The following is a 21,686-nucleotide window of genomic DNA, read 5'->3' on the forward strand; positions in this document are numbered from 1 at the left end:
TCTATTAACCTTCTATGAGGAGGTGAGTTGCCATCTAGATAAAGGAAGGCCCGTAGACGTGGTGTATCTGGATTTTGCAAAAGCATTTGACACAGTTCCCCATAAACGTTTACTGTACAAAATAAGGTCCGTTGGCATGGACCATATGGTGAGTACATGGATTGAAAACTGGCTACAAGGGCGAGTTCAGAGGGTGGTGATAAATGGGGAGTACTCAGAATGGTCAGGGGTGGGTAGTGGGGTTCCCCAGGGTTCTGTGCTGGGACCAATCCTATTTAATTTGTTCATAAACGATCTGGAGGATGGGATAAACAGTTCAATCTCTGTATTTGCGGATGATACTAAGCTAAGCAGGGCAATAACTTCTCCGCAGGATGTGGAAACCTTGCAAAAAGACCTGAACAAATTAATGGGGTGGGCAACTACATGGCAAATGAGGTTCAATGTAGAAAAATGTAAAATAATGCATTTGGGTGGCAAAAATATGAATGCAATCTATACACTAGGGGGAGAACCTCTGGGGGAATCTAGGATGGAAAAGGACCTGGGGGTCCTAGTAGATGATAGGCTCAGCAATGGCATGCAATGCCAAGCTGCTGCTAACAAAGCAAACAGAATATTGGCATGCATTAAAAGGGGGATCAACTCCAGAGATAAAACGATAATTCTCCCTCTCTACAAGGCTCTGGTCCGGCCGCACCTGGAGTATGCTGTCCAGTTCTGGGCACCAGTCCTCAGGAAGGATGTGCTGGAAATGGAGCGAGTACAAAGAAGGGCAACAAAGTTAATAAAGGGTCTGGAGGATCTTAGTTATGAGGAAAGGTTGTGAGCACTGAACTTATTCTCTCTGGAGAAGAGACGCTTGAGAGGGGATATGATTTCAATTTACAAATACCGTACTGGTGACCCCACAATAGGGATAAAACTTTTTCGCAGAAGAGAGTTTAACAAGACTCGTGGCCACTCATTAAAATTAGAAGAAAAGAGGTTTAACCTTAAACTACGTAGAGGGTTCTTTACTGTAAGAGTGGCAAGGATGTGGAATTCCCTTCCACAGGCGGTGGTCTCAGCGGGGAGCATTGATAGCTTCAAGAAACTATTAGATAAGCACCTGAATGACCGCAACATACAGGGATATATAATGTAATACTGACACATAATCACACACATAGGTTGGACTTGATGGACTTGCATCTTTTTCCACCTCACCTACTATGTAACTATGTAAGATATCATCGTTAAACCTCACTTTTATGAGGTCATGTGGCAATCACGCACAAACCTAAACTACAGTACCAGGGGCACCAGATGCAAATTTTCGCTGATCTATCTCCCTCTACCATCCACAAAAGGCAAACTCTCAAACCACTGCTTTCAGTCCTCACTCAACAGGACATTAAGTATTGCTGGGCCTTCCCATTCGCGGTGAAGTTCACAAGCCACGGCAAAATACACTCCTTCTCCAATCATGGCAGAGAGACTTCCATAGCAACCCGCCTACCCATCATAGGGCCATTTTAGGATCAAACGGCTTGTTTCTTTTCTTTTCCCAACAGGGACTCGAAATTGGTCTGAACTTGAGCCCCAAGGTGCGAGGATTTGTCCCCTGCTCGGACTAGTCCTCGAGACTCTGTGAAATAAAGGCCCAAAATCATAGGGGGACTCTCGGCGAGTTTTAGTCAGAGAGCCCTCTCTGCTCCTTTACTGAACTTGGACCTGGAACTCATTTACCTACCTAACTAAAGGTCTCCTTCCTCCCCCCCCCTTATGTGGGAGGTGCGGGAAGACCAAAGGGGATCCTGGGGTTTATTAGGAATGCAAGTTTTTTAAAAAAGTAACAAAGATTTTGTCTAGTTACGTAGATAGCAATGAAAACAAACCTATATTGGCTGTGCATAGTTTATATTTTATTTACAGTTTGTAGCAAGGTTCCGGGGTGGCCCCCTTGCGGCTCCACCCATGCCTTAGAAGCAGAATGTGTTTCTTTGGCATGGATTGTCGATCAATCCCTAGGGGCGACCAATGTTTAAAGGTTGGTGTCTGGCGGAAATCCCCTCCGCCATTCGCCATTGGTCTTCCAAGAAGACGTATGTTTTTGTTTTGTTCCCTCCCTCTTTGTTCCCCCTTCTAACTTTCTTCTCTCTTCAAGCCTATCAACAGATGATGATTCCTCTCAGACTCCAAATCACCAACGTCAATCACAACACTATCATTCATCCCCTGAAAGGTAGAAGACAACTAAGGGTAAGTGACTGCGAGTGCGATAGCTTTCCACCCCTCTGTTCCAATGGCTGACATAACCACAAAAGCGGATCTCAGGGTGGCTTCACACAACGTCCAGGGTCTGAATTCCCCTAGGAAAAGGAGAGTAGCATTCGAACACTATCGATCTCTTAAACTAGACATAGTGCTGCTTCAAGAGACTCACTTTTCAATTCGATACAACCCCAAATTCCTTCACTCACACTACCCAACGTTTTTTCTAGCAAACGCAGCAAACAAGACAAAAGGGGTAGCAATACTTTTTTTTAAAAAAGAGCAAATTATCCCACGTCTCCGATTACAGGGACCCAGAGGGCAGGTTTATTCTCGTAAAGGGCACATTTGAAGGAATACTATTTTCCATATGTTCCTACTATGCCCCTAATAAGGGACAAGCTAAATTCTTTCAAACCCTCTTTGCAACCCTAACCTCCCTCCTGGAGGGCAGGGTCATCTTTGGAGGAGACTCCAACGTTGCTTTTGACCAGGGACTCGACAAAACGAAACTCCCCAAAGACCAGCTTATGCGCCCCATGAACGCGAGCAACAGAATAGCTAAAATCCTCCATTCCAATGGCCTAGTTGACAATTGGAGGGAACTAAACTTCACACATTACTCATCCCCCCACCAGTCTTACGCCAGGATTGACAATATCTTAGTTCCATCCAAGGCAACTATTGTAAACACGGCATGGTCGGACCACTCAATGGTCCTCCTATCCTTGTGGAACATCCTCACCAGGAAGCGTTGAACACATTGGAAATCTGAAATCGCTTCTTAGCGACCCTATACACGCTAAGGCGATAGCAGACGCCCTGAAAGACTATTTTCGTCTCAACGACGTAGACAACATCTCCCCCGAAATTCTCTGGGCAGCCCACAAGGTCACCATTAGAGGCGAGTTAATCCGGATAGCGACTCAGATCAAAAAGGAGCGTCTGATAGACATCCACAATTTGGAAAACACATTTGCGGCTTTGAAATCTGAACACAAAAAATTACCCTCTAAGGCCTTAGCAGACCAACTGGATACCACCAGACTGGAACTCAACCTAGCGCTAACAGCAAAAGTGGAGAAACGCATATGCTGAGCGGAGCAAAATATTACTACCAAAAAGACAAAATAGGCACGATGCTAGCTTCCAAACTTACCCCCAAATATCACATGCACGCCATCCCTAAACTACAAATAGCAGGACTCCAACAGCCAACCAAAATAAAATTCTGAATGCCTTCCACAATTTATATTCTAAGCTCTACAGTACTACCCCGACAGAAAGGGGCCCATTGACCACTAGTTTCCTCCGGAACCTTCAGATACCCTCCCTTTCTCAGGAACACAAAGATTTAATGGAAGAAGCCTTCTCGGTGGAAGAGATCAGGGAGGTTATCAAAGGTCTGAAGACAGGTTCAGCCCCAGGGCCAAACAGCCTCTCAGTACCATACTATAAGACATTTGGGGAAATCTTAGCCCCCCACATGGCGAAATTCTTTAATTCCAAAACACTAGGATCCCCCTTAGATTCCCACCTTAATACAGCCTACATTACAGTACTCCCCAAACCCAACCATTATGAGGAAGTCGAAAATTACAGACCCATCTCCCTCATAAATAATGACCTAAAAATTATGACAAAAATTCTCGCCAACCGACTTGCCACCTTTATTAATTGCTATGTCCATAAGGACCAAGTAGAATTTATTCCAGGCAGACAAGGGCCAGACCAAATCAGGAGAGCGATCAACATTGTCTCCCTCCTACAATCCATTTGGGTCGGTGGCCCCAAACAAGTGGGTATGATCCTATCCCTAGATTTACATAAGGCCTTCGACTCAATCGAATGGCCTTACATTTTCACCCTTATGGATAAATGGAGTTTCGGGAACCGCTTCATGGGGGTCCTCAAATCCCTATACTCCACTCCAAAGGCTATGATCCGACTACAAGGCCAATACTCTAATCCCCTCAGTATAGCTAGGGGCACTAGACAGGGTTGTCCTCTTTCCCCCTTAATATTTTCAGTAGCAATCGAAACACTGGCGATTGCAATACGCTTTATTCCCAACATCCGAGGCGTGACATGCGGGACACAAAACCACAAATGTGGTTTGTTCGCAGACGATATGCTCCTCTTCCTCACATCCCCGATCACCTCCCTCCCAAACCTTTGTAAACTCCTGAAGGAGTTCACAGCGATATCAGGGTTGCAGGTGAACTACACTAAGTCCTACGCTCTTAACATCTCCCTTAAGTCAGAAACAGTAGCGTCGTTTCAGAGCGCCTTTGAATTTAGGTGGAGTGAATCCTCCATAGATTATTTAGGGATCAGACTCACAGCTAAAACAGAACACCTTTACTCAGCTAACTTCCCGCCTATATACCGCAAGCCGACCTAGGAAACTGGGTCAAGGGGGAAGTCTCCTGGCTAGGGAGAATTCACTCTATAAAAATGACACTATTTCCAAGACTGCTTTACCTCTTTAGGGCCCTCCCGATAATCATTAAAAAGGATCAACTGAAAGCCTTCCAAAGAAAAGTCAATAAATTCATTTGGGGAGGGAAAGGACACAGAATTTTGCAAAAAACCCTATTTCTAACCAGACCACAGGGGGGATTGGGGCTGCCTCATCTGTTTTGGTACTATCAAGCAGCCAGAATAGCACAGCTTTCCACAGTTTATTCCAGGCTGGAGAACCTGACTGGATACAAATAGAAAGGCAGGCTGCTCCAACTTTCACCCTGGATTTCTTGTTATGGGTCCCCCCAAGAGACCGAACCCCCAATCCTCTCACAATCATTAAACCTATGGGACAAGCTGAAATCTAACCCTATGCTGACCTCGGGTAGCCGACCCCTAACTCACATTTTCAACAACCCAGACTTTATCCCAGGCCTAGACATCAAAGCCTTTAAATGGTGGTTGGACAAGGGGTTGTATCGAATTGGACACTTCTCCACCTCCAATGGACCAATTTCCTTGGATTTTTGTGTGCACCAGTTAGAGATTCCAAACTCAGAACATTTTAGATATCACCAGATATGTAATTTTCTTCACAAAATCTGGCCGGAGAAACCCTCTCCACCCAGATTCACACCATACGAAATATGGTGTGGGCAGTCACAGTCCACAGAACAGAGGGGTGGAATCTCCGTTATATATCAATCACTTGTCCATCAGTCGAGCAAGACCCCATATATGACCGCATGGAAGAACGAAATTTCAATAAATTGGAACATAGAGAGATGGCGGGCTTAATACTCTAGATCCTTTAAGGGCATTAGGAATGTTTCACTAATTGAATTCAGCCTCAAGGTTATGACCAGATGGTACCTTACGCCTAGCCAGACTGGCCAAAATGTACCCAATAACAGACCCCCAGTGCTCCCGAGGCTGCCAACTTACAGTCTCCATGGCCTACATATGGTGGGAGTGTCCCAGAATAAGGACATTCTGGAGCAAGATTTTCTCCCTGACCCAAAAAGTAACGGATCTACAGTTGTCTAGAACCCCTGCCATCGCCCTGCTCAATGCAAATATACCCAAGACTCCGAAACACAACTGCAAACTAGTCCACTTCATTTTACTGGGAGCCAAGCTGACTATAGCCAAAGCCTGGAAACAACCCAGGGTTTCCTTTAAGGCTGCTATAGGTAAAATATCTTGGATCATGTCCCAAGAGAAACTAACTAGCGTCCTCCTAAACACCACAACTCAGTTTGAAGCTACCTGGGAACCCTGGGCCTGTCATATTGGCATCTCCCTCATACCAGGAGTTCAACCATAAATATTATCGGCCCACTGGGGCCGTCTAATCCTCTCTTGTTGATAGGATCTTTCTGCTCTCCCCCTCTTCTCCCCTCTTTTCTTCCTCCCCCCTCCACCTCTCCCACCCCCTACATGGCCTTCCAAGGCAACTGGAGAGACCATCCGGCTTTAGCGCCATTTGTTCTTTCAACCAGTGGGAAAACCCATTGGAGCAATTAAATCGGGCTCCCGAAGTCCTAAACTTTTTGTTAGACTCCAGGTCAGACCATTGTTGTTGTGAAGTTACAGGGGCTCGGAGAGGTTCAACCAGGCACAGTATGTTCCCATAAGGGGTGCCAGTGGAGCCTCTCTGGGTCCTTTACTGCTAAACTCCTCAGGCCGGAGCATTTTTATGGAGATGGAGCAGATGTAGAAGCTAGGATACCTGCCCGACTGTAAAAGATATTTTAATATATATCATTTGGATTTTGTATCTCTTCTCCAAGGGATGTGGAATTGTACAATTAAAATAAGATAAAATATTTTGAGAGAAAAAAGATTTGTCAAGTTTAGAGCTGCGCCCGTTCAACCCATGCAATTGCATGTACGTTGCTTAACATTTACTAAAATGGCCACGTAGTGAACAAACTCATGTGAACGAGTGCAAGAGCTGCTTGCGCATGTGCACTACTTACATTGATCTCACGCAGTTCTAAACGTACTTGCAGGCACAGTAGGCTTTCTCTGAAAAAGTTACTTTCTCATTCTATTTTGGGTATATTTGTTACTTGGGCAGATGCTTACTAAACCTCCTCACACCACCCCATAATATTGGCACCTTCATCTTCTGTCAATATTGAATTGGAGATTCCGTGCGCCATGTCCATAGTGGCGCACAGATTGCATTCTCCTGTGCGCTGAGATTGCTATAGTAAAAGGGGGATTCACGCTCTGTTACCAGCACACCATTTTGTAAATATGGAAATGTGCATTGTGCCTCGCTGTGCGCCTCTACTGATGGCGCACGGCTTTCGTAAATCACCCCCTATAGCACACTAACTATCTAGTAGCACTGAACAGAGCCCTAGTCTTTGTCTCTATGCAAATATCACTCTAAGACCCCTTTTACACTGAGGCGCTTTTCAGGTGTTTTCACACTAAAAAAAGCACCTGAAAAGCTCACGAAAACCTATTTCCATTAAAATCAATGAATGCTTTCACACTGGGGCAGTGTGCTGGCAGGGTGGTGAAAAAACGCCCCTCTCCGTTGAAATGAATGGAAAGCTCTTCAAAAGCGCCTGAAAAGCTCTTCTAAAGTACCTGAAAAGCTCTTCAAGAGCGCTCAGTGTTTTACTGGTGGTTTAGAAGCGCCTCAATGTGAATGGGGCCTAAAAATGTCCGCTATTGAAAGAATATTTATATAGTGTGGGGCAGGACTAAGAGCAATGGGCCATGATTGGATAGAGTCATCATGACAGTGTCGGAACATGGCTCTAAAAGTGCTCTGTGCCCTGATTGGGAAAAGCTTTCATTGCTTCAGCCAATCAGGGCTTTCAATGTACTGCGCAGAGGCGCAGTGCATTGTGGTCATCCGGCAGGTCTTCAAAACGGCCGAACGACCCGATAATTTGGGTGTTAGGCGAACGTGTGAACAGCCAATGTTTAGCCTGAACTCATGCTCGGGCTGAACCGTTCACCCATCACTAATGTATCCAGTTTTTGAGCATTTTTTTTCTGCTTCTATAAGCAAATAGTGTTATCCTATTTGTCCATGCACACTATTTTAACCACTAAGCCACCGCCCACCGTCATATGGCGGTGGGACGAGGCATCTCTTGTTCTGGGCGGACGTCATATGATGTGATCACCCTCCCGAGCCACTAGGGGGAGCGCGCACGCCCGCTGTGTCGCTCGTGACCCGGTGCGCGTGCCCGGCGGCCGCGATGTCCGCCAGGCACCCGCGATTGCCGGGTAACAGAGCAGGACCGTGGATCTGTGCATGTAAACACAGATCCACGTCCTGTCAGAGAGGAGAGGAGACCGATGGTGTGTCTCTTGTACATAGGGACACTGATCGGTCACCTCCCCCAGTCAGTCCCCTCCCCCCACAGTTAGAATCACCTCCCTAGGTCATACATTAACTCCTCGATCGCCCCCTAGTGTTAACCCCTTCCCTGCCAGTCACATTTACACAGTAGTCAATGCATTTTTATAGTACGGATCGCTGTATAAATGTGAATGGTCCCAAAAATGTGTCAAAAGTGTCCAATATGTCCGCTGCAATATCGCAGTCACAATAAAAATCGCAGATCGCCGCCATTACTAGTAAAAATAAATAAATAAATACAAATGCTATAAATCTATCCACTATTTTGTAGACGCTATAACTTTTGCGCAAACCAATCAATATACGCTTATCACGATTTTTTTACCAAAAATATGTAGTAGAATACATATCGGCCTAAACTGAGGAAAAAATTTGTTAAAAAAAAAAAAAAAATTGGATATTTATTATAGCAAAAAGTAAAAAATATTGTGTTTTTTCAAAATTGTCCCTCTTCTTTTGTTTATAGCGCAATAAATAAAAACCACAGTGGTGATCAAATACCACCAAAAGAAAGCTCTATTTGTGGGGAAAAAAATGATAAAAATTTCATTAGGGTGCAGTGTAACATGACCGCGCAATTGTCATTCAAATTGCAACAGTGCTGAAAACTGAAAAATGGCTTGGGCAGGAAGGGGGTGAAAGTGCCCTGTATTGAGGTGGTTAATCTAGACGCGTTTTTGAAGCTTCAGCTTCTAGGTGCAGGAAAAACGGAGTTACTTACCGGTAACATCCTTTTCCAGGAATCTTTCAGGACAGCACCATAGAGAGACACCGGCTCCTCCCCTCTTAGGAAACACCGCCTTCCAATTCAATATTTAAATCTCATCCTCCCACCGGCCCCTCAGTTCTTCACGAGTTCCTCCGGCCAGCTGGGGAGACACAAGAATACGTCATACAAATCTTTATCTTACCTGGCGTTCTCATGCGATGAGTTCTCATAGATAATCAATAACCTGGGTGGGTACTAGTGCTGTCCTGAAAGATTCCTGGAAAAGGATGTTACCGGTAAGTAACTCAGTTTTTCCCCATTCATCTTTCAGGACAGCACCATAGAGAGGATAAGCGAGCACCTTACCTTAGGGAGGGACTACTGCCTGCAGCACCTTACGCCCAAAGGCTTGGTCTTTGGCTGACAGCAGGTCCAATCTGTAATGCTTCACAAACGTGGAAAAACTGGACCACGTTGCTGCTCTACAGATCTGCTCCAGAGAAGCACCAGCCCACTCTGCTTGAGAAGTTGCCACTGCCCTGGTGGAATGTGCTTTAATACCCTCCGGGGGCTCCAAACCCCCGATTACATAGGCCTGGCTAATGGCCAACCTTAACCATCTGGCTATTGATCGTTTAGAGGCTTTGAACCCTTTCCTAGCCCCTGAAAATAATACAAAAAAAGAATCGGATTTCCTAAACTCTTTTGTACTATCTAAGCACTGAAGGACGCACCTTCTAATGTCCAGTTTGTGAAAAATATGCTCCTGTTCCCTCACAGGATTCGAACAGAAAGTAGGTAAAATAATTTCTTGCCCCCTATGAAAATTAGAGGCCACTTTTGGCAAAAAGGCCGGATCCGTTTTAAAAATCAAACGGTCCGGAAAAACCTGAAAAAAAGGCGCCCTAATAGAAAGGGCTTCGAGCTCACTTACTCTCCTTGCTGTGGTGATCGCCACCAAAAACACAGTTTTGAGGGTGATCAACTTCAAGGTACAGAATTCTAATGGCTCAAAAGGATCCCCTGTAAGAGACTGTAAAACTAAAGAAAGGTCCCACACTGGGAATGGGGAAATTTTAACTGGCCTCTGTCTGCCTAAAGTTCTAAAAAACCTAGCTACCCAAGGATCTATGGGAAGGGAAAGAAATTGCGCTCAGTGTTCAAAAAATTAAGAACAATTGAAAAAAACGTGAAGTGAGTCCTGCAGCTAAAACACAATAACCCCAATACAAGGGCACACAAATCAAACAATATATAAACAGTGTAGCGCTGGACTAATAAGAATACGCATATATGGGTGTATGCGAAATAGACAAGACACATAGGTGGTGAATAAAGTGAATATTATAAACACGTGTGTTATAACACCGAAAATTAATCAAATAAACCTGCATATATTTAAAAACGAAAAGTGATATGAAGGTATAAGTAAAAGTGGTGAACTTTAAGTGAGTTATATAAACCAATGTGACAACAAAAAATGACATCAATGTATGAAAAAAAAACTCTATTCACTAATAGTGTCAATTGATCCTTGTAATTAGTGATCACAAAAAAGGGGAAATTAAAATAAATATATAAATAAATTAGGACAGTCCCAAAAAAAAAGTCCAAAACGTAGTGACACTCCAACACAGATTCTGATTCAATATTCCACCGCAGCTGTTGCCCACCACCGAAGGATATAAAGTTGGAGGCTTACCGGACAGCCTGCGACCACCCTTATTCAGGGGGGTCAAAACAGGCTCAGTAGAAATGTATGGATCCAGAAGATGTCCTCGCCAATAATCTCCAGGTGTTCCCCAGATAACCTTATGGCAAGCCACGGGGGCTTCCAAACAGGGTGCAGTTAGGACTTGGCCACAGGATACAGCATTAGCCCCAGATGCCCCAAAAAAGAAAAAAATACTCCAATAGTGCAGAATGATCTGGCCAATTTATTTAAAAATGTAAAAAGAACAAATAAATCTATAAAAAGCAATGCTTCTGACGGGGAGAAATGAAAACAAGCTCCACCGCCGTTTAAAATCCGATCGCGCATGCGCGATACGTGCTCACGTTGTGACCCTACGGCCGTTTCGTCACAACTGACGTCATCAGGGGTACGTGGCCACGCTCGCGCATGCGCTTTAAATACACAAGCGCCATAGCGCCCTAGCGCATTCATTGGCTGAGGGGGAACAAGGGCGGATGGTAATACTAAACAATCCAGCCCAATAAAAACCGCCCATACATAAATCCTTCCTTGTTGTGAACCTGGAAAGACATAGAGAGCAAAGCTGTACACCATGCAACGCCATCTAGTGGTTAACAAAGAAAAAGTACAGGACACACTCCAAAATTCCCTTGAATATGTAGAAGCATAAACCAGCCTCTACAACCCAAAAGTGTATATTCAACACTGCCATCTAGTGGCGGAAAATAATTCACCAATATGAAACATATGGTGAAATGCTTGGGTTTAAGATGCTTAAAGATCAAAATAAATATGGGTGTGTTCAAGTTCCCCATCAGCCGTATCTCTAATAAGAAAAACATGATTACATTATACTCAAACCATCATGATGTATATGCAGAACAATAGACACTTAGTTATCTAGATACATCTAAAAACGTATGGTGGATGAAAGCATGTTGATAGATTGCCAATAAAGATACAAATCTATACAAAGAGGAGAAAAAAGAAAAAAAGAGAGGGAAAAATCATCTATAAAAATGTAATTTCAACTGTAGTTAATAAAAAAAAAAAAAAAGGAGAGGGTCACCCGGGACGGAAAAGGTATATATATGATTCCTTTCAACTATTATTAATGAAGCAATTGATGTCCCATTCTATGTTCAACCCATTCGGGGCATGGGAACCCAATCTGTAGATCCAGTTGGTTTCGGATCTAGAGAGTATTGGTATTGAGAAGTACGTTCCCCATTGGCGGGGTAGCAATGGAAAAAGGACCATCTCTAGATCCGAAACCAACTGGATCTACAGATTGGGTTCCCATGCCCCGAATGGGTTGAACATAGAATGGGACATCAATTGCTTCATTAATAATAGTTGAAAGGAATCATATATATACCTTTTCCGTCCCGGGTGACCCTCTCCTTTTTTTTTTTTTTTTTTTTTTTTTTATTAACTACAGTTGAAATTAAATTTTTATAGATGATTTTTCCCTCTCTTTTTTTCTTTTTTCTCCTCTTTGTATAGATTTGTATCTTTATTGGCAATCTATCAACATGCTTTCATCCACCATACGTTTTTAGATGTATCTAGATAACTAAGTGTCTATTGTTCTGCATATACATCATGATGGTTTGAGTATAATGTAATCATGTTTTTCTTATTAGAGATACGGCTGATGGGGAACTTGAACACACCCATATTTATTTTGATCTTTAAGCATCTTAAACCCAAGCATTTCACCATATGTTTCATATTGGTGAATTATTTTCTGCCACTAGATGGCAGTGTTGAATATACACTTTTGGGTTGTAGAGGCTGGTTTATGCTTCTACATATTCAAGGGAATTTTGGAGTGTGTCCTGTACTTTTTCTTTGTTAACCACTAGATGGCGTTGCATGGTGTACAGCTTTGCTCTCTATGTCTTTCCAGGTTCACAACAAGGAAGGATTTATGTATGGGCGGTTTTTATTGGGCTGGATTGTTTAGTATTACCATCCGCCCTTGTTCCCCCTCAGCCAATGAATGCGCTAGGGCGCTATGGCGCTTGTGTATTTAAAGCGCATGCGCGAGCGTGGCCACGTACCCCTGATGACGTCAGTTGTGACGAAACGGCCGTAGGGTCACAACGTGAGCACGTATCGCGCATGCGCGATCGGATTTTAAACGGCGGTGGAGCTTGTTTTCATTTCTCCCCGTCAGAAGCATTGCTTTTTATAGATTTATTTGTTCTTTTTACATTTTTAAATAAATTGGCCAGATCACTCTGCACTATTGGAGTATTTTTTTCTTTTTTGGGGCATCTGGGGCTAATGCTGTATCCTGTGGCCAAGTCCTAACTGCACCCTGTTTGGAAGCCCCCGTGGCTTGCCATAAGGTTATCTGGGGAACACCTGGAGATTATTGGCGAGGACATCTTCTGGATCCATACATTTCTACTGAGCCTGTTTTGACCCCCCTGAATAAGGGTGGTCGCAGGCTGTCCGGTAAGCCTCCAACTTTATATCCTTCGGTGGTGGGCAACAGCTGCGGTGGAATATTGAATCAGAATCTGTGTTGGAGTGTCACTACGTTTTGGACTTTTTTTTTGGGACTGTCCTAATTTATTTATATATTTATTTTAATTTCCCCTTTTTTGTGATCACTAATTACAAGGATCAATTGACACTATTAGTGAATAGAGTTTTTTTTCATACATTGATGTCATTTTTTGTTGTCACATTGGTTTATATAACTCACTTAAAGTTCACCACTTTTACTTATACCTTCATATCACTTTTCGTTTTTAAATATATGCAGGTTTATTTGATTAATTTTCAGTGTTATAACACACGTGTTTATAATATTCACTTTATTCACCACCTATGTGTCTTGTCTATTTCGCATACACCCATATATGCGTATTCTTATTAGTCCAGCGCTACACTGTTTATATATTACCCAAGGATCTATAGCTAGCGGCTTTTCCAGGAATACGCTTAGTGCCGACACCTGTCCTTTTAAGGTGCTAAGGGCTAATCCTTTGTCTGCTCCTGCTTGCAGAAACTCTAATACTGCTACAGAACTTCGTACATCGAAGGAGCTTTGTGTACACCAACTATTAAAGCGTTTCCACACCTTTAGGTAAATGGCTTGCGTCTCTCTTTTCCTGCAATTTAGGAGAGTTGTCACTAGCCGATCCGAGAAACCTTTGCCCTTCAGCAATTCTTCCTCAGTAGCCACGCTGCGAGGTTCCATCGCTCCACCTGAGGGCAACAGATTGGACCCTGAGAGAGAAGATCATCCTGGATAGGCAGAATCCAGGGAGGTTCCACTGTCAGACTCTTCAATAGGGAGAACCACGGCCTCCTTGGCCAGTGTGGTGCGATCAGAATGAGGGTTGTGTCTTCTGACCGAAATTTTCTTAGAACTGCTGGAATCATCACGGGAGGGGGGAAGGCATAACACTTTGAGAAACGCCAGCTCTAAGCTAGTGCATCCACCCCGGCTGCTCCGTCCCATCTGTTTAGGGAAAAGAACAGACGAGCTTTTGTATTCGCCTTTGAGGCGAAGAGATCCACAGAGGGGACCCCCCACTTCCGAGTAATCATCTCGAAGATGTCCTGGTTCAAGACCCAGTCGCCTTCCTTCAGCATTTTTCTGCTTAGAAAATCTGCTACTTGGCTCTTCTCCCCCTTCAGATGTATTGCAGAAAGAGAGAGAATGCTCCCTTCGGCCCACCTGAGGATGGATTCTGCCAGACCCCACAAGGATCTGCTCCTGGTTCCCCCTTGCCTGTTGATGTAGGCCACTGCTGATGAGTTGTCCGAACGGACCCTCACATGCTACCCCAGGAGTTCTCTCTGAAAAGCTCTGAGAGCCAACTCTATTGCTCTCAGTTCCCTCCAGTTCGAGGACTTCTTTGCGTCTTCTTTTCCCCAGGTGCCTTGAATCATCTTGGAATCTAGGTGTGCTCCCCACCCTGTGCTGCTCGCATCGGTCGTAACCGTTCTGGACACTGGAAGGACCCACTCCAGGCCCTGAGAGAGATTGGACCCTTTCCTCCACCACCAGAGGGACCTCTTGACCTGACTTGGCACAGATATAAGGGAGTCCAGAGATGCTGGACTGTGGTCCCAGACACTCAGAATAAACAGCTGTAGGGGGCGAAAGTGCAGCCCTGCCCACTGAACCGCCGGAAGCGTGGCAGTCAGTAAGCCCAATGCTGACATTGTTTTTCTTACTGAGATCTGACCGCTGCCCTGGAGCAGTAATATTGCTCTGTCCACCTTCTGGATTTTTTCTACTGGAAGGAACACTTTTTGTTTTGTCGAATCCAATACATAGCCCAGGAAGGTGACCTTTTGGGCTGGAACCAAACTGGATTTTTCCAGGTTCAAGAGCCACCCCAAGTTTTCTAAGCTGTCTCTTGCTACCTGAAGATCCTGGGACAACTGCTCCGGGGAAGGAGCAAACAGGAGTAGGTCGTCTAGGTATGCGACTACAGAGATGCCTCTGAGCCGCAAGAAAGCCAGGACCTCCACCATCACTTTGGTGAAGATGCGGGGGGAAGAGGATAGTCCAAAGGGGAGTGCTCTGAACTGTAGATGAAACGTTCCTTCCCCGGTTTTCACCGCTAGCCTGAGAAACCTCTGGTAATTTTCTGTGATTGGAATGTGCAGATAAGCGTCCTTTAAGTCTATTGACGCCATGAAGCAATTTGGGGAAGAAGCGCTTTCACCGAATAGATAGAATCCATCCGGAATTTCCTGTAGGTAATTGAGACATTCAGAGGCTTCAGATTCATGATAAGCCTGAATTTTCCCGAAGGCTTGCGGACCACAAAGATGTGTGAGTAAAAGCCTCTGCCTGTCTCCTCTACCGGAACCCGCACTATCACCTCTTGTTCCTCTAACTCCCGTAGGGAGGATAAAAGAGCTGACGATTTCTCTGCACACTTTGGCAGCTCGGTGACCAGAAGTTTGTGTTGAGGAGGTTCCGAGAACTCTAGCTTGTAACCTCTTCTTATGATCCCTAACACAAACTGGTTGGAGGTGATCATCTCCCACTGTGGGAGGAAGGCCCCCAATCTTCCTCCCACCGTGGTTACCCCGTCATTGGGTCTTCTGGGGCTGTTCAGGAGGGTGAAAAATCGCCCCTCCTCGCCCCTTGCCCTTCTGCCCCCAAGCTTTTTTCTGCCGCTCTCCTTTTGGGGCTTCGAACTTTCTCTGAGGACGAAACTTTCTTTTAGCCTGCTCCCCAAATTTATTTTTAATGGGAAAGGCCTTTTTCTTATCGGCCGTCCGGTCCAAAACGGCCTCTAACCCTGGGCCAAACAAGAGATCCCCTGTGAGAGGAATTCCACAGAGTTTAACTTTAGACGCGCTGTCTCCTTGCCACGTCTTAAGCCATAGGGCCCTTCGAGCCGAATTAGTGAGGGCTGAAGACCTTGCGGACATGTGCACTGCTTCGGCGAAAGCGTCCGCAATATACGCTACACCCTTAAGTAGCATGGGGAAGGAAGCCAAAATAGTCTCTTTTGGCGTTCCTGCCTCAATGTGCGCCTTTATTTGAGTAAGCCAATATTCCATGTTGCGGGCCACTACTGTGACCGCCATGGCAGGCTTAAGGTTTCCCTGTGATGAATCCCAGGACTTCTTCAAGAGAGAGTCCATCCTTCTGTCCATGGGGTTTGCAAGAACCCCCATGTCCTCGAAGGCCAGATCCGTTTGCCTGGAAACTTGAGAAAAAGCAGCATCCAGCCTAGGGGTCTTATTCCAGACTAGAGACTCCCCTTCTGCAAAAGGAAACCTTCACTTCAAAGCCCTTGAAAAGAAAGGTTTTCTCTCAGGATCTTTCCATTCATTCTTTATGGCCTCAACCAATACGTCATGGACTGGGAAATCCCTCCTTTTTTGTTCCCCAAGACCTTTGTACATTTGGTCATGGAGCGATAACACCTTCTTTTCCTCCTGAATTCCCAAAGTGGTGTGAATAGCTCCCAAGAGCTCCTCCACTTCGTCCAGGGAAAGCTTATAGCGAGAGGTTTTTGTGGATTCCCCATCCACCTCCGCCACATCCGATTCCCTTTGAGAATCTGAAGCGGTGCTATCTGGCTCCTCAATTTCCACTCTGGAGCCCCCTGGTCTCTCTCCACTAACAGAGGGAGTATCCACTGGGCTAGGTGCAACACTCTGCTGCACTGGTAAAGGACTGCTTTGGGCTTGCGGCAACTGGAAGCTAGAAAAAAGTGCTTTAAAGGACTGAAAGGTGCTAGAAAGCTCCTTGACGGATGCAGCAAGATCTGTACCCTGTTCTGCTGCCTGTTCCCTGACTAATCCATCAATGCACTCCTTGCAAAGTGCCTTGGTCCAGGATTCCCCCATACTAACTCTACGAGAGGGGCATTTTTTCTTTGAACCATGAGGCAACTTGCTTTTCTCTGTGGCTTTCTGAAAAAGAAAGAGAGAGAGAGAGTCGCCATAAATGCCCAATCCCACCAGTGCTTTACAGAGGACCACCAGGAGTGCCCCCCCAGGACCAACCACCACCAGGGTCCCAGACACACTCCCCTTCCCCCCGACCACCAGAGAGGGGAGAACACCCGTGAAGCTATCGGGATTTAGGTAAGGGAACACCACCCCAGGGTTCCACTTACCTTAGCATGGCTGGTGCTACTGTCTCCTGGAGCAGTTCTAGAGACCTCTGTCTCCGACATGTCCGCTGAGGATGGTGGTCGATCGCTTCCCCCGACAGCTGACTCTACAGCAAAGCAAGAGGGTCGCACCAGCCGAACACTCGGTCCGTTTTCTTTCCCCGCGTCCGGAACCGGAAGACGCGGAATCGTCGAAAGTGCCCGCCCTCGCCGGAACTGACGTCACCCGTCATCCGACCCGGCCATAGAGCTTCAACGCTGGCTGCTTGAACAAGCAGGAGAGACTCAGGCACTTCCCACAGTGCCCCCCTGGGCAGAAGAAATGCAGACCTCCTCAGCTGTCTCTTTCCCCAAGAGAGGCTGAGGCGCGCCAATTCAGTTTTTTTAAAAACAGGTAAGTATGGCTTCCCCAGCCTTTAACCTGACTGAATAAAAAATAGTAGAGGGAAAGAGCTAGAGAGACCCGACTCCCCCTCTTCCTCAGACAGATTCTTTGGCTTCAGCCTCCCTGACTGATCCGCCACGGTTCCCAAGCAGTGTCTCCCCACCGGAGGAAACACCTGAACTGAGGGGCCGGTGGGAGGATGAGATTTAAATATTGAATTGGAAGGCGGTGTTTCCTAAGAGGGGAGGAGCCGGTGTCTCTCTATGGCGCTGTCCTGAAAGATGAATGGGGAAATTTTTTTTTGCTTTTTTGGAAGCAATTTGCTGGCAGAAAAAAAGTACTGAATGCTCTTAACTGCTGCTGGCACAAAAACGCTATTATGAGCATTTTTCATCCAGTGTTTTTCTGGCATTTGTTTAGCTCAGTGTTTCTCAACTCCAGTCCTCAAGGCACCCCAACAGGTCATGTTTTCAGGCTCTCCATTATTTTTCACAGGTGATTTTATCAGTTTCACTACCTTAGTAATTACCACAGCTGTTTCATCTGAGGGAAATCCTGAAAACATGACCTGTTGGGGGCACCTTCAGGACTGGAATTGAGAAACACTGGTTTAGCTTATATAGCTTATTTTTTGCTGTTTGTGTCCTGTCAGGGAAATTTTCAATCACTTCCTTTTCTGGAGACACAATACAAAGTAAGAGGAATTTTCTCCAAAGTGAGGTAAATCCCCTTTTAGACAGTGTCACTGAAACTGGTGTCCCCACTGGAATATTTCTCCTCACTTCCTTTGTAAGTGACATATCTAAAATGTTGAATTGCCTAAAACTTTCTGTATCAGAGGCAATTAATAGGCCATTATATTCATCTGAAAATGTTGTTTAAATCCTGTACGTCATTATGATATATATTTGTTTTAAGAATTGAGGGTTTGGGGAATTGGCCCAATCATTGATAGGGATATTAAACAACTACAAAGAAAGTAGACATGTGGGACTTTGTCTTGGTGCTTGAACTATCAAGAATAATTTCACATGTACACTTTACTGGGTTTTTAATCACATAGTTTATTCACATATATTATACATATGTAGCACAGACCCATAACTGGTCTGGCTGATCCAAAGTTTCATTCCATGATAGGCACATGGCAGCCAAGCATCCACCATTTTCACAGTCTAGTTAAAGATTAGGCCATGAATGTCTTTTTGCAGTTCATTTTCGTAAAAAAACTGGGATAGGGTGAGGGTGAGCCATGGGATACTCCAGGGAACACTTCTGATAAACTGTAATTGAGGAATTTAGTTGATCTGCTCCTTCAGAGTAAAAACACCCTTTTTAAAGTGAAAGATGAGTTGGTTTTAAACAGGGACTCCTCAACGGGATGTACTAAGAAAAGGCTCTCCCAAATGAACCAAAATAAGTCTCTAGGTCCAGAAGGTTGGTACTCACTGTTTCCTGAAAACTGCAGTATCAGTTAATTTCTGTACTTGGTTTTGTCTTTGCCTGGATCCTCAGAAGAACTTTCAGCATGAGTTTAGGGGGGATAGGCCCGAGGTCCATAAGCCCAAGCAGGAGCTGGGACCCCAAAATGTATTATTGTATGTTGCAGCTGATCTCCCAGGGATGCCACAGCTCATTGACTGGGTCTTACTCCCCCAAGAACAAAAGGAAGCTGTTCTAGGTTCCAGCCCATTTATACCTCCCCTGGCCGCCCTACAGGTCACTCACTCTTCTGACCAGGGATTGGCTGAATAGGCCAGTATATCTCAGAACACATTGGGATGCAGGGGAAAGTAGCTGATCCTGCACCAGCAGAACCCAGAACAGACACCACTTAAATGATTGTTGTCCCTGGCTACAGGAAGACCAAATCTATTTAACACTAGTAATCTACTCCCAAGTGGAATATGTATTAATTTTATACTCATACTTACAAACAGAGGGAGACAACAGGAAGTGAGAGAAAATCCACCCATAGGAAGGGAAATTAACTCCTGTAAGACTTATCATGGGAAAAATATGTCTCCATTGAAGCTTCATCACCAGTCCTTGTTTCCATGACAACCCAAAATTTCCAAAATCCAATTGTCACGGGGACAGAAAGGGAAGTGAAATCTTCTGACCAGGGGCACATACAGCAAAACAAAAGTTACAGAGGTGTTAATCCCTTTTAAAAAACATATACATGAATACATAGTTACATAGGTGAAGTCGAAAAAAGACACAAGTCCCTCAAGTCCAACCTATGTGTGTGATTATATGTCAGTATTACCTTGTATATCCCTGTATGTTGTGGGATATTGCACTTGGGATTAGATTACTTTGTATCTTTCCCCACAGATTGTTACTTACAACAGAATAGGCCTAAGTTCTAAATTTCCTACAATATCTTAGATATACCACCTTTTGTTGGTAAAATTTAAGCATTAGTACATTGATAACTCATTACTTATACAGACAATCTTTCACTTGGGTAAAGGATGGTACCCTCCTGGGTATAAGTTAGTCATCCTTGGCTCCTAACAGTGTCCTCCTCGGTTTCCCATTGAAAGGAAGATTTTCTGTCTCCTGGATATCCATTGGACTGCACTGATCCCACTTGCTTGTTTGCAGAGTTGTTTGTAATGACATCACCTCAGTGTCTCCAGAGAGAGCTTTAATGTGAAATGCATAAAGATGTTATCTTAACCAGCGTAATCTATACAAAAAAAAAATGTGGATGTTAAGTACAGTATATGTAGCTCAGATATCGTCATACATTTTGAACATATGCATATGCTGTTGTAACTAACAATCTTTGTTGGAAGACACAAGGAGATCCAATCACAAATCGAATATATATTAATTAATATTGTTTTAGAATAATTTTTGAACAGGTCCATGTATAATACATGTGAACAAATGAGTAAATGTGTAATTATTCCTGAGATTTCAAGCACCAACACCAAGACCTGTGTACCTTTTTTCTTTGTGGAAAAAAAGGAGGGAAAACAATCAAAGATTTCTAGGAACAAATTTTGAATTATCCTATGTTTGGTACTGACTATGTATTTCCTACACTTGGGCTAAATATCAGTTGAGCTAATATTGAAGGAATTATTCACAATAGCTTAATCTTATATTTCCAGGCTTAACTGGGTCTTTGATAGAGAATACATGTGTATATTTTTTATAATGAAAAGGCTTTTATTGTGACAAAAGCAAAAGGCACTTCCAATACAGATATGTGAATATACAGTCCATACATAAAACAGAAACAGCTTTACATATACAGGGAGTATTCATTTTGTCATTATACTGTATCTTATATAGATTCACAGTACATGCTTGATATTGCCTTCAAAAAGGAGGATAAAAAAAGTAAAACATTTCAACCTAACAATACCAGTGTATTCTTCCCCCAATATATGACACTATAGCTGTGTACCTTCTCCACAAAAGCAGCTTGTCCACTACATATCGCTATAATGTGTGTCAACCATTGCATGTCTCTTTAAACTGTAAGCACATCTTCACAGGGCTATCAGCATTGTAGTAGCCTGGTTAGGACCAGTTGCTATCTCTGGGGCGTCCAACCAACATTGCCATATTTTTTTGAACTTCTTAGGAGATTTTCTATGGTAATAGGTATTCTTTTCACGAATAAGAATGTTGTTAACTGCTTGAATCCATTGCTTGCTCACCAGAATCTGGGTAGACAACCAACACCTCGCTATAAGCTTTCTGGCCAAATAGGGTAGTTTAATAAGAGCAATGTAAATGGGAGGGGAGTACAAGTCCTCATCCAGACTTCCCAGCAAGCACACCAAGGGATTCACAGACAGCTGAACCTGATAGTATTAATGGTCATGACAACATTATTCCAATATCTAACGAGTTTGGGGCATTTCCACAGCATATGTATGAGGTCTCCTGGGTGAGCCTGACACTTAGGGCATATGGGTGAGTCTCTTCTTCCCCAGTGGTGTAATTGTACTGGGGTCCTATACACTCTATGTAAAATGACCAGGTGTGATAGCTTTTGAACCGCAGACACTGACACTAGGAGTCCAGCTTTTAGTATTTGCTCTCATTGTTCTCCATCAATAGGACCAATGTCTCTTTCCCACTTTTCCCTGCAAGGCAGAATATCAGGCGCCTGTATATGAGTCAACAGCTGTGTATAG

The sequence above is a fragment of the Aquarana catesbeiana genome, linkage group LG03 (genome assembly GCF_042186555.1).
Source record: "Aquarana catesbeiana isolate 2022-GZ linkage group LG03, ASM4218655v1, whole genome shotgun sequence".
NCBI lineage: Eukaryota > Metazoa > Chordata > Amphibia > Anura > Ranidae > Aquarana > Aquarana catesbeiana.